General features: G+C 49.4%; 1 long non-coding RNA gene across 1 annotated transcript in view; it reads right to left on the reverse strand.

Annotated features, from left to right (window-relative positions):
- The window catches only part of LOC126941144 (uncharacterized), a 48714-nt gene extending 42210 nt beyond the window's left edge, over window positions 1-6504 (reverse strand). The window contains exons 1-2 of the long non-coding RNA XR_007721103.1: window positions 6438-6504; window positions 5714-5973 (exon numbers count right to left, since the gene is read on the reverse strand). This is a non-coding gene — a long non-coding RNA (uncharacterized LOC126941144). The remainder of the gene's footprint in view (window positions 1-5713; window positions 5974-6437) is intronic.
- Between the last annotated feature and the right edge of the window lie 6310 nt (window positions 6505-12814).

Raw genomic sequence — 12814 nt, forward strand, 5'->3', positions numbered from 1 at the left:
GAGGAGGAAGAGAGGAGGAAGAAGAGGAGGAGGAGGAGAGAGGAAGAAGAGGAGGAGGAGGAAGAAGAGGAGGAGGTAGAGGTGGAGGAGGAGGAGGAAGAAGAGGAGAGAAGAAGAGGAGGAAGAGGAGGAGGAGGAAGAGGAGGAGGAGGAAGGAGGAGGAGGAAGAGGAGGAAGAAGAGGAGGAGGAAGAGGAGGAGGTAGAGGAGGAGGAAGAGGAGGAGGAACAGGAGGAGGAAGAGGAGGAGGAGGAAGAGAAGAGGAGGAGGAGGAGGAAGAAGAGGAGGTGGAGGAGGAAGAGGAAGAGGAGGAGGTGGAAGAGGAGGAGGTAGAGGTGGAAGAGGAGGAGGTAGAGGAGGAAGAGGAGGAGGAGGAAGAGGAGGAGGTAGAGGAGGAGGAGGAAGAAGAGGAAGAAGAGGAGAAGGAGGAAGAGAGGAAGAAGAGGAGGAGGAAGGAGGAGGAGAGAAGGAGGAAGAGGAGGAGGAAGAGGAAGAGGAGGAGGAGAGGAGGAGGAGGAGAGGAGGAGGAGGAGGAAGAGGGAGAGGAGGAGGAGGAGAGAGGAGGAGGAGGAGGAGGAGGAGAGGAGGAGGAGGAGGAAGAAGGAGGAGGAGGAGGTAGAGGTGGAGGAGGAGGAGAGGAGGAGAGGAGGAGGAAGAAGAGGAGGAGGTAGAGGAGGAGGAGGAAGAAGAGGAAGAAGAGCTGGAGGAGGCGGAAGAGGAAGAGGAGGAGGAGGAGGAAGGAGGAGGAGAAGGAGAAGGAAAGGAAAGAGAAGGAAAGAGAAGGAGAAGGAGGGGGGGAGAGGAGGGGGGAAGGGGGGAGAGGGGGGAGAAGGGGGGAGAAGAAGGTAAGAAGGGAGAAGAAGAGGAGGAGGAGGAGAGCTGGAGGAGGAGGAGGAAGAGAGCTGGAGGAGGAGGAGAGGAAGAGGAGGAGGAAGAAGAGGAGAGGAAGAGGAGGAGGAGGAAGAGGAGGAGGAAAAGCTGGAGGAGGAGGAGGAGAGCTGGAGGAGGAGGAGGAGGAGAGAGGAGGAGGAGGAGGAGGAAGGAAGGAGAAGGAGAGGGAGAAGGAAGGAGAAGGGGGAGAAGGGGGGAGAGAAGGGGGGAGAAGGGGGGGGAGAGAGGAGGGGGGGAGAAGGGGGGAAGAGAAGGAGGGGGGGAGAAGGGGGGAGAGGGGGGGAGAGGAGGGAGAAGGAGGAGAAGAGGTAAGAAGGGAGGGAGGAGGAAGAGCTGGAGGAGGAGGAAGAGCTGGAGGAGGAGGAGGAAGAGCTGGAGGAGGAGGAAGAGGAAGAGGAGAGGAGGAGGAGGAAGAAGAGAGAAGAGGAAGAGGAGGAGGAAGAGGAGGAGGAAAAGCTGGAGGAGGAGGAGGAGAGCTGGAGGAGGAGGAGGAGGAAGAGGAAGAGGAGGAGGAGGAAGGAAGGAGAAGGAGAAGGGAGAAGGAAGGAGAAGGAGGGAGAGAAGGAGGGAGAAGGGGGGAGAAGGGGGGAGAAGGAGGGAGAAGGGGGGAGAAGAGGTAAGAAGGGAGAAGAGGAGGAGGAGGAGGAAGAGTTGGAGGAGGAGGAGGAAGAGCTGGAGGAGGAGGAGGAAGAGCTGGAGGAGGAGGAAGAGGAAGAGGGAGGAGGAGGAAGAAGGGAAGAGGAAGAGGAGGAGAGGAGGAAAAGGAGGAGGAAAAGCTGGAGGAGGAGGAGGAAGAGCTGGAGGAGGAGGAAGAGGAAGAGGAGGAGGAGGAGGAGGAAGGAAGGAGAAGGGAGAAGGAGGGAGAAGGGGGGAGAAGGGGGGAGAAGGGGGGAGAAGGGGGGAGAAGGGGGGAGAAGAGGTAAGAAGGGAGAAGAAGAAGAGGAGGAGGAGGAAGAAGGAGGAGGACTCAGCACTCTCAAGTACAGTGTCAGCAGCAAAGAGACTGGGAGTATCAAAAAGTCTCTGCAAAGGACAAAGAGGGAGAATCAAGTAGATGCTCTGATGAATTCTGTATGGAGGTAGCCTGGGCGAGGATACCATAGAGTTGGGATCTAACTAACACCAGCTAAAGGAGAGCATGATTTCTCCTGCTATCTAATGATAGGCAAGTAATAATTAGGTTTAGGAAGTCAGGAAAGATACTAACTTTGCTTCGGTTTCTTTCCTGGGCAATGGAGATTAGGCAGAGGGTGTGCTTAGACAGGCCTTTGTGGGGTGAGCAGGGGTAGGTGGTAAGAAAGAGTTGAGAAAAAGACAGTTCTCTCCTGGCCTCTTAGCGGGGAACCATCAGGGAGGCCAGCTGTGGCTCCCGGGGGCCCAGGATCCTCTGGGCTGGGGGAACCAGGGCGTCTTGGGGGCAAGTTCCCCTGGGGGGTTTTGGTTTGGTTCTGTTTTGTATTGGTAGCTGTTGTTGCAGTATAATATAAAGAAAAGAATGCAAATCATGAGTTGTTCAACCGATAGATTTTCCTCACGATGAGTCTCCTTATGCCCAGGACAAGAAAGAGATCAGAACCTCAGAAGTGCCCCCGCACGCCTTCCTGACCCCCTGGATTAGGCTGCTGGGTTGTGAACTTGACAGAAATGAACCACACATGGAGCGCCCTTCTGTGCCGGCTTCTTTTGCCCAGCGTGATGTTTGTGGGAGTCACCCGTGTTGCTGCAGGAAGCTGTGGCATGCCCAGCCTCCTTCCTTGGCAGCTGGGCTTCCCTGGACAGTCATTGGAAGAGAGTAGCAGATGCCGACACCATTGCTAGGATCAATTCCAAGAACCAAGGCTCAAGTTAAACTCAATCCAATGAATAAGTGACTTTGTGTTTTACCGGACAACTGTTTGCAGCATCTTCCAATAGAGTGTTCCTTCAGATTGTGGTCTAAATGACTGATTGGCATAACAAGAATGATTCTTTGGGAGGCCAATGTGGGCAGATCACTTGGATCAGAAGCTAGCTTGGCCAACATAGTGAAACACCATCTTTACTACAAATACAAAAAAATTAGCCAGACATGGTGGCATGTGCCTGTAATCCCAGCTACTCTGGAGGCTGAGGCAGGAGGATCACTTGGACCCTGGTGGCAGAGGATGCAGTGAGCTGCGATCGTGACACTGCACTCCAGCCTGGACAACAGAGTCTGTCTCAAAAGAAAAAAAAAAAAAAGAATGATTCATATATGGCTAATGATTTGATACCAAATGAGCGCAAACAGGCGCTACACAGAACCTTGGCCTTGTTTTCACTGATTTGGAAATAACAACATTGGTTCTGCTCACTTTCTGCTCAGATGAATTTACAGAGAAAGTTAACCCTGGCCGTGGTCACTCAGAAGTTAGGGCTTTTCAGGTAGTCCCTGTGAGATCGTCAGGAAGGCTAGGGACTGTCTTGGTGGTGGCTCCTCTGACTCAAGTCATAATGTGTGTTCACACTCCTGGCAGGCTGTCCACACATCCTCTTAATCACTTCACAGTGAGGGCCCAGGGCAAGGCGATGACTTACACCCACTGGCCCTCTGAAGGTCTCATCTCTGACAAGGTGGGTGACAGCAGGCACGTAGGAGCAGATTTCCTGAGAGCCAGGAGCACCTGCCGACTGGCCTAATCCAGCAGTAAAGTCTGCCTGCTCAGAACCAGCCTGACACTTTTTTGCATTTTGTGCCTGGCATCACCTGTGACTACTACTTGAAACTGCCACTTAAATCCATTTTCCCGTTATAGGAAAGGTCTGATTTCATAGGAAGAAATGCTTTAAATTCAAGGCAGAGCAAAGTCTCCAGCCACCATCAGCACTGAATATAAAAATGCTGTGTGCTTCTGGCTGCGGAGGGCAGCTGCCGCTGTTCCATTTCTGACACAAGTCTGGCTTTGTCATCACCAAGGTCACTCCCTGGGCCTCCCTGGTCACGCACTGCCCCAGGCTGCATGCACAGGGGCCTTTGTAGATGCTTTCATTTCTTTTCTTTTCGGCTCCAAAGATCCAGGTTGCTGCTTGCTTTCCTCCTTTACCTTTCCTCCTCGGCAAGATTTTAAACTCCACCAAGGTATTGTTTTCTCACTGTCCGTTGCCTTCATTTGGTTCTTTTCTAGTGTTTATGGTGACCTTTTCCTTTCTCCATTATCACACAACTTTCTTCATCATCACCATTTATGGTATTTTTCCTTCACCATAAAAAAATAAACTGTAAGGTCCTACATATACTTGGAGCTCCTTCCGGAACCCCTGAGCCCACCGCACTCCCATGCAATAGCTTAGCTACCTGCTGGGCCTTCCTCCTTTCTGGCCCCATCCTGCCCATCTCTGGAGGTTGCTGTGTTGCCATGGCAACTAGCAACCTGCCAAGTCAGCAAGCTCAGGGTATGCTTGCCTGGCCTTGGGAGTTGGTCCAGCAGCCAACCTCCCTTAGCACTGCATGAAATGACCCCCTTAGATAGCGCCTTCATTGTCCTGGAAGGATCCTACCAGCTCTCAGTTCTCACCCGTCCTGACTCAGTTACATGTGGGGACGAAGATCACCCCAGGTGAAGGGCAGCAGAAAGTTTTCTGTATTTTCTCTGCAGAGAAATCTGTCATCACTCTGTCCTCAGAGTAGGTTTATTGCAAAGTCAAGAATGAGATTGGGTGTGGTGGCTTATGCCTATAATGCCAGTAATTTGAGAGGCTGAGGTAGAAGGATCACTTGAGCCCAGGAATTTGAAACCAGCCTGGGCAACATAGTGAGACCCCATCTCTAAAAAAAAATTTATTTATTTATTTATTTATTTTATTTTTTATTTTATTTTATTTTATTTTATTTTATTTTTTTGAGACAGAGTCTCGCTCTGCCGCCCAGGCTAGAGTGCAGTGGTGTGATCTTGGCTCACTGCAAGCTCCGCCTCCCGGGTTCACGTCATTCTCCTGCCTCAGCCTCCCGAGTAGCTGGGACTACAGGCGCCCGCCACCTCGCCCGGCTAGTTTTTTTGTATTTTTTAGTAGAGACGGGGTTTCACCGTGTCAGCCAGGATGGTCTCGATCTTCTGACCTCGTGATCCGCCCGTCTCGGCCTCCCAAAGTGCTGGGATTACAGGCAGCACTTAATTAGCTGGCTAATTAGCACTTAATTAGCCAGGCATGGAGATGCACACCTGTCATCCCAGCTACTTGGGAGGCTAAGGCAGGAGGATTACTTGAGCCCAAAATGTTGAGGCTACAGTGAGCCATGATTGTGCCATTGCTCTCTGGCCTGGGTGACAGTGTGAGGCCCTCTCTTTAAAAAAAAAAAAAAAAAAAATGAATGTCTTTTGAGCTGAAATGATGGTCTCTGTCTTCACAAGGAATCTAGTTGGGGACAGGGAAGAGAACAGGACTCTAAGAAATTTGGGGCACGGAGGAACCACACAGATTTTATGACATTTGCAAGGGTAGTTTGTATTGTGTTTCAACATCTTGCCGTTCTTAAACTATAGGAGTAGCTGGTTGTCCTAGGGAAGGGTTTCTATGGCGCCACTGTGGAATTTCTCTCTGGAAAGCTTCTCGGTGAAGGAGCTTGAACACATCATGCACAGGCTCAATCACCTATAAACCACTTTGTAACAAAGGCTCTGGGGCAGAGTGGCCAGGAGAGAAGCACCACAGAGAGGGGGCAGAGGGGGTAGGAAGAGAGGCGCCGTCACAGCAGCCTGGATGACTCAGCCAGGGGCGGCCACCAGCCTGACCTCCCCAGAAACCCCCCCCAACCCGACGAGACAGTCGTCTGGGCACCTGCAGATGATGAAGTTAAAAGGACTTACTCTTCCCTCATGTATCTTGGCGACTCCCGGTGCTGATATCCATGACCACGCTCAGATGGAAACTCGGCTTCCTCGCAGGCCGTCCGTGACAGAAGTGGCCGCTGGAGATGGGCTGGCCTGAGACGCAGCCCCCGCGCAGAACGCCCGAGCCGGGGCAGACGCCTGGACCCCAGCAGATTTCCATGTGCGTTGGAAGCCTGCCCTTCCTGACTGTGAACTGGGAAAATGCGCTGGATTTTCTGAAGCCTCAGTCCCTCCGTCTGTAAGATGAGATTGTGGGGGGGAGACGCACCTGTGAGCGCCCCAGCCACGCGGGCTGAGAGGTTCCAACGCCCTCCTTTCCTGCCGCGAAGAAGGGCCTGCTCCCCGGAGGCCAGGCGGGCTCCAGGTCAAGCTCGCAGGGGGGCCAGGTCTCCTCTGGCTGTGAGGGGGCCGCACGTCCCCTCCCTGCACAGCCCCCACCCATGTCAGCACCCTCTCCACCCTCCTCAGATGACCAGAGAAATCCAGGCAGGCCCTTGGCTTTCAAGACTTTGCTTTAGCCATGCGTAAGTCCTTCACTGAAGTGTCAGAGGAAGGACAAGCGGCTCTGTGGGATTGGGGCTGGAGCCCCGTGCCTGGCTGTGGGTGCTCCTGGGAGAGCCTCGCCTGGCCTTGCGCTTCCCAACAGTTCGCCGGGAGCCCAAACCCTGAAAAGTCCACGGGAAGAGCTCACCAGCCCCACCTCACAGAGAGGGAAACTCCAAAGTGGCCGTGGACGTGCCCAGGGTCACCCAGCAACAGGCAGCTCAGACTCCTTTCCCAGCTCCAGCCACCGAAGTTTGCAGGCGCGTCCCTCCCAGCTCAGATAAGCACCTGCGCCAGGCTTTCCTCGCACGTTCATCCAATCTGGTATTTCCCATCCTGCACGCAGCAAGCACTTCTGTTAGCGTTAATCTGATTAACACTTCTGAAGCGTTAATCGTGTTCTGGTTTGACTAGCTCTTCCCTCTCTTCCAAAGATACCTCCTGACTTCTACCACCACACACCAGTTTTGCGGCTGTTGAGTATTAGACAAGTGGACTCGCAAGGTATCCCATGGTTGGGCTTTTACAAAACACTCACTGGCTATGTTCCTACAAGCTCTGGTATGGGCGGCCTGTGAGCTGCTCACTCACCGAGCTTAACCATCCTGCAGGTGCCAGTCAGTACTCACTTCTGGAAAGAGAAGACTTCATTTAAAAACATAAAAAATAAATTTAAAAAAAAAGCTTTCCTACCAAATTCCTGATGGGTAACTGTAGTAGCAAATTCAGGTGGGATTTCCTGACCTTGGCTTCTGACTGTCTGGGATTCGTCATAGCTTCCTGGATGAGTCTCTAGAATGTTTTAAAATATGTTTAATTTTCGTGGGTACACAGAGTCTCTAGAATATTATGAGACCTGTATATGAAAATTCCAAGCCTGGGCAAAATAGTGAGACACTGTCTCTACAAAAAATAAAACAATTTAGTTAGGCTTAGTGACACAGGCCTATAGTCCCCGCTACTCGGGAGGCTGAGGCAGGAGGATGGCTTGAGCCCAGGAGTTCAAGGCTACAGTGAGCTGTGATCACACTATTGCACTCAGTCTGGGTGATACAGTAAGCCCCTGTCTCTAACAAAAAGAAAACGAAAAATCCATATGTGAAAATCCATGCCAAAAAAAATTAATCATGATCATTACAAAATGAAAGTAATTTCTGTGCTTTACAAAATGATTCACTATTAAGTTACTTTAGATAGTAAGTTCTCATCCTGTGTTTTAAAATAGATGATCTACATGAATCAAATCAATTTTCAGGAACATATTCATACCTATATCAAGGCATACCTGATTGGACCCTATATAATTTTTGTTCATTTATTTATTTGTCCCTCGATTTGTCCAGCCTGCCTCATTGATCAGCCACACTGGAGGGGAGGCAACTTGGGAGTGAAGTCCTGTGGGTGGAGGAGGGGACGAGAATGGAAACTGTGGGTTGTCAATGTTAATGTGATTTTCCTGACTCAGCGGGCTGGAAAAGGCTGCTTGACATTTGAGATATAACTACTTCTTGGTCTGTCTTCCAACTAGATTGTGAAGTGTTTAAGGACAGGGGACATTTCAGTCTAAATGTGTCTGTCAAGAAAAAGAGCAGGAGAGAGGAAGGAAGGAAGAGAAAAAGGGAAGGAGGGAGGGAAGAAGGGAGGGAACGAAGGAAGAAAATTGTATACAGCCCTGATGTGTCTGTCTAGGTACATAAATGGATACATAGATGCATTTAAACCACAACCTTACAGTTATTCAAGTATTGCTACTTCTTTATAATTCTGGGACAGAGAAAGAGCAGTCACTACTCTCTCATACAAGCTTCTTTTTCATATTGTAACCTGAGAATTTAGCATTAATTGCTACATAGGAAGCAAATAAAACTCACTTGTGAAAACACAAATTGCCCTGATGCCTTTTGCTTTCTTTTGCCTATTGATACAAATTGAAAAATCCACCAGGAACAATCAAACTTGCAGTCGATGGCATTGACTGCAAGAAGGATTAGGAAGTGAGAGAACAGGTTAAAATGTACTCTGCGATTCTCAGCGATGGCTGGAGGTCAGCCTTCACCAGGGAGGAGGGTTAGCTTCTGGCTCAGGCTCATTTAAATATTTTCCCCTTCCTCTCCTTCCTGTGAATTTAACCAGGAAAACAGCACAGCCTGTCACCTAGGTAACTGGCTCTCCCGCTGACTGGTGGAGATTGGAAACCGCACCCTTTCTCATTGCAAATTTGCATTCGCAGCTGGGCTTCGGGTGACCTCGCAGGAGGACAGAAAGCTAATCCAATCCTGCTGCTGCTGATTGAGGGTGCCCAGTCCTACCCGGTCCACCTGATACGCATCTGCCTCTGTGAGGAGCCTGTTTAAGGATCACGCGTGCCCATTGCTTTCCCCCAGAAGGAGGCTGGAAAGTGCTTTTGATTTGAAAATGATGAAAATGAACATGCTCCTTGCATTGGCACTTTGTGCAAAACCCTGTGTTTCTAATTCGGACCATCGCTTCTCCCAACCATGTTCCCGAAGAGCCTGCAGGTTAGGCTGGCGATGAGGACAAAGACCTTGGGTGCTCAGTTTAGTTATGCTAATTAAAATAAAAAAATTGAAGGGAGGAGGCGTGAGGAGAATGTGCCTGGACAATAGGAACCCCGGGCCACGGTCGCCAGCTCAGTCTTTATTCTCAGCCGCTCCTTTCTTTGCCCCATTGTGCTGTCAGCTCGGTGACTTCTAAGGGGCTGGGCGCCAGCTGTATGCAAAGTGCAGAGGCCCTGGGGCGGATGCCTGGGGAGAGGGGCTGCCTGCACCACTTCTATATTACTCGTTTTCTCCTTCTCTTCATGGAATAACGGCTAATTCACACCTTCATGTAATATCAGCGAACTCACACCTTCATGTGATAATAACAGCAAACTCACCCCTTTAGCTGTTAGGTGTTATTCTCAGGGCTTCGTGTGTCACAGTGACTTCACCCTGACCATAACCGAGGAGATGGGCACTGTTCATGCTGATTGAGAAACAGGCAATCCCAGATGCAGACAGGGGACATGATTTGTGCAGGCCTCATGGCCAGTGACTGACTCCTGACACCCTTGGCACCGGTCGCCCCCCAACTCGCCCCTACATGCAGGTGGGTTCAACTCAGCAGGAGAGGTCGCTCAACGCCCTTGAGAGCAGGTGCGGGACCCAGGCTGCAACTGGCCATGCTAACTTGTCCCCGGCGTCCTTACTCGCTGTCCGGCCTGGCAAGCCGCAGTGAGCTGCCATCTGTCCCCTGTCATCTGCGCTATGGAGCTGATCTGAAGGGTCATCCTCCTCCCCCTCCACCCATGCTCCCCAACCTTGACTGCTCCCTTAGTGGTCCCTGCAGGACAGGCGGAAGCCAAAGGAAAGGAAAAGAGAGGCTGCATGGGTACCTAGGAAAAAAAGCCTAGTTAATGATTGTTAAGAGGCATTATCTAAGCTCATTCCGAGTGCCAGTCCCAGCTTGGAATGGAGAGAGGCACTGCCAGTGAGGCAGGCTGGGTCCCAGTCCTCCAGGCTGACCTGCTGACCTGCAGGGGACACGGACAGGAGGTGCAAGGGAGCAGCGGGGCCTGAGGGGATGCACATGTGGCCACAGGAAGAAGTGAAGAAGCCGAGGTAGGGGCTGTGACCTCCCTAGGTGCTCAGAGAACGCCCCCGAGACAGAGACCTGCCCGCCAAGACATTAGGGGAAGGGCAGCCTCAAGAAGACCAGGGGACAGGCCCCAGCAGGGCTCGGGAGCAGAAGCCAGCCAGATATGCCCCGGCCAGCAGAGGACAGTGGCCAAGGTAGGTAAGTGGCTCACATGACTCGCAGGCCTTGGAGAGGGATCTGTGCTTCATTCTAACTGCAATTTTTCACCCAAGAGAAAGGAAGGTAGCCTCGGGTTGGGAGGGATCCATTGTGCAGTTTGTTGTAAGGTCAATACACACCTGAGGTGAGCAAAGACCCACTGTGAGTGATCGGAAGAGGGATCATATCCTTCCAATATCTGTGATCGATCCCATCCAACCCTCCCTTTTCTGCATGGGGCCTGACGTGGATGCTACTTCGCCAGATCTACACGTTCAGCACATGGCAGAGCCTAAACTGGAGGTCAGTCTGGTGGGGGTTCTGGTTTGCCCCAAAGAGATGTGGGGTGAATGAGAGAGTGATGGCATCAGGCTCATTTGCTGACCAGAACCCTGGGCTGACCTAGAGAATGGTAACGAAAGCACAGGATAGATGAAGAAGTCGGAGAAATGGGGCCATGCACGTGTGTGTGTGTGTGTGTGTGTGTGTGTGTGTGTGTGTGTGTGTGTGTGTGTGTGTCTAATATTGGAATGTGCTTGCGATATTACAGTATAATGACAAGTGAAAAAAAAGAATAAAGAAAAGATGGAAAGTTCAGTATTTTGACAAAGAGAGAGAACTAAAGACAGAAAAGAAGAAACTGTTCAACAAATGAAGAGATCAGGGTTTTATTCGTTTTTACTGTGAAAAGGAATCCTTTGCTACCTTTGGCCTCAAAGATAATGAGGCCAAGTCCCTGCTCTGAAATTCAAGAACAGTTGTCAAAAATCTAAAACAATTTTCATTCAGTAATAGATACTCAAGTATTTGGTAAAGATAGGATGTCTAGAATAAAGTCAGTTCCCCAGCCTCACATAATACACATAAATTAGGTCAAAATAGGTCCAACTAAAACTCTTAAAATAAAACTTAGGAATAAATCTTCGTGACTTTGGGTAATGTCATCTTAAATATGGCACCAATTGCACAAAACAACAAAGGGAAAAAACAGATATATTAGACTTCATCAAAATGATAAACTTTTGTCAGGAGTTCAAAATCAGCCTGGGCAACATAGCAAGACCCTGTCTCTATAAAAAAATAAAAATTAAAAACTTTTGTGCTACAAAATATCATCAAGAAAGTGGAAAAACAATGCACAAAAAATGTTGTTGTCTATATCAAAATCTTTGCCAATCATGTCTCTGACAAAGGACTTATATCCAGAATATATAAAGAATTCTTACAATTCAATAATGAAAACACAACCTGATTTTAAAAATGGGCAGATGATTTGAATAGACATTTATCCAAAGCAGATATACCAATGGCCAAAGCACATGGAAAGATGTTCAACATCGCTAGTCATTAGGGCAATGCAAACCAAAACCAGAATGAAAGCCTTCTTTACACCCACAAGGATGGCTATTATCAGAAACATACACACTATCAAGTGTTGGTGAGGATGTGGTGAAATTGGAACTGTCTTACATCGATGGTGGGAATATTGAAGGGTGCAGCCACTTTGGGAAAAAAATTGGTAGTTCTTCTGTTACTGGTGGAGGCTCTTGACTGCAAGTTGTCCAGTTTCTAGGCGTTTTGAACAAAGAATTGGACAAAATGCACAGCAAAGCAAGGAAAGAATGAAGCAACGAAAGCAGAGATTTATGGAAAATGAAAGTACACTCCATAGTGTGGGAGCAGCCCGAGCAGCAGCTCAAAGGCCCCGGATACAGAATCTTCTTGGGTCCAAATACCCTCTAGAGGTTTCCCGTTGGCCGCTTGGCGTTCACCCCATGTAAACGAAGTGGTGGCCTGCAATCAGTCTGATTAGGTACACAAAGCAACCAATCCAAAGCTAAAGTGAGGTTACAAAGATGCACTCCTATGCAAATGAAGACTTAGCCCACAACCAGAGTCTGAAGTTACACAGTTACCTTCCTATGCAAACGTCTTGTTGCAGAAAGCAACCAACTAGAGGTACTTTGAATTTTCCATCTGCCTGGCAGAGAAGGTGGGGGTTTGCAAAGGGAGTAGCCTCTGGTCCTTTTGTTACTTCGGCGTGGAAAGTTGGGATTTTTCTTTTGATTTAGTTCTAGGAAGTCAGGGTGAATCACCCTTAGGTTCCTTGCCTCCAGATCCTATTCGGCCTCACTTCAAAAAGTTAAACATTTTGCCATATGACCCAGCATATGACTCAGCCACTTCTACTCTCTTGGATATATATTCAAGAGAAACAAAGACATATATCACATACACACTTGTACTTGGATGTTCAGGGCAGCATTATTCATAAAAGTCAAAACCCAGAAACAACACAAATGTCCATCAACAGATAAACAGAGAAGCAAAATGTGGTCTATACATACAATGAAATATGACTTGGTTGGATGCCATGGCTCACGCCTGTAATCCCAGCACTTTGGGAGGCTGAGGCGGGTGGATCACCTGAGGTCAGGAGTTTGAGACCAGCCTGGCCAACATGGTGGAACCCTGTATCTACTAAAAATACAAAAATCAGCTGGGCATGGTGGCGCACGCCTGTAATCCCAGCTACTCGGGAGGCTGAGGCAGAAGAATCACTTGAACTTGGGAGGTGGAGGTTGCAGTGAGCTAAGATTATGCCACTGCACTCCAGCCTGGGTGACAGAGTGAGACTCTGTCTCAAAAAAAAAAAAAAAAAAAAAGAAAGTATGAAAAGAAATATTACTCAGCTATAACACTACAACATGGATGAAACTTGAAGTGGTTCCAGTG

The sequence above is a fragment of the Macaca thibetana genome, chromosome 18 (assembly GCF_024542745.1).
Source record: "Macaca thibetana thibetana isolate TM-01 chromosome 18, ASM2454274v1, whole genome shotgun sequence".
Lineage (NCBI taxonomy): Eukaryota > Metazoa > Chordata > Mammalia > Primates > Cercopithecidae > Macaca > Macaca thibetana.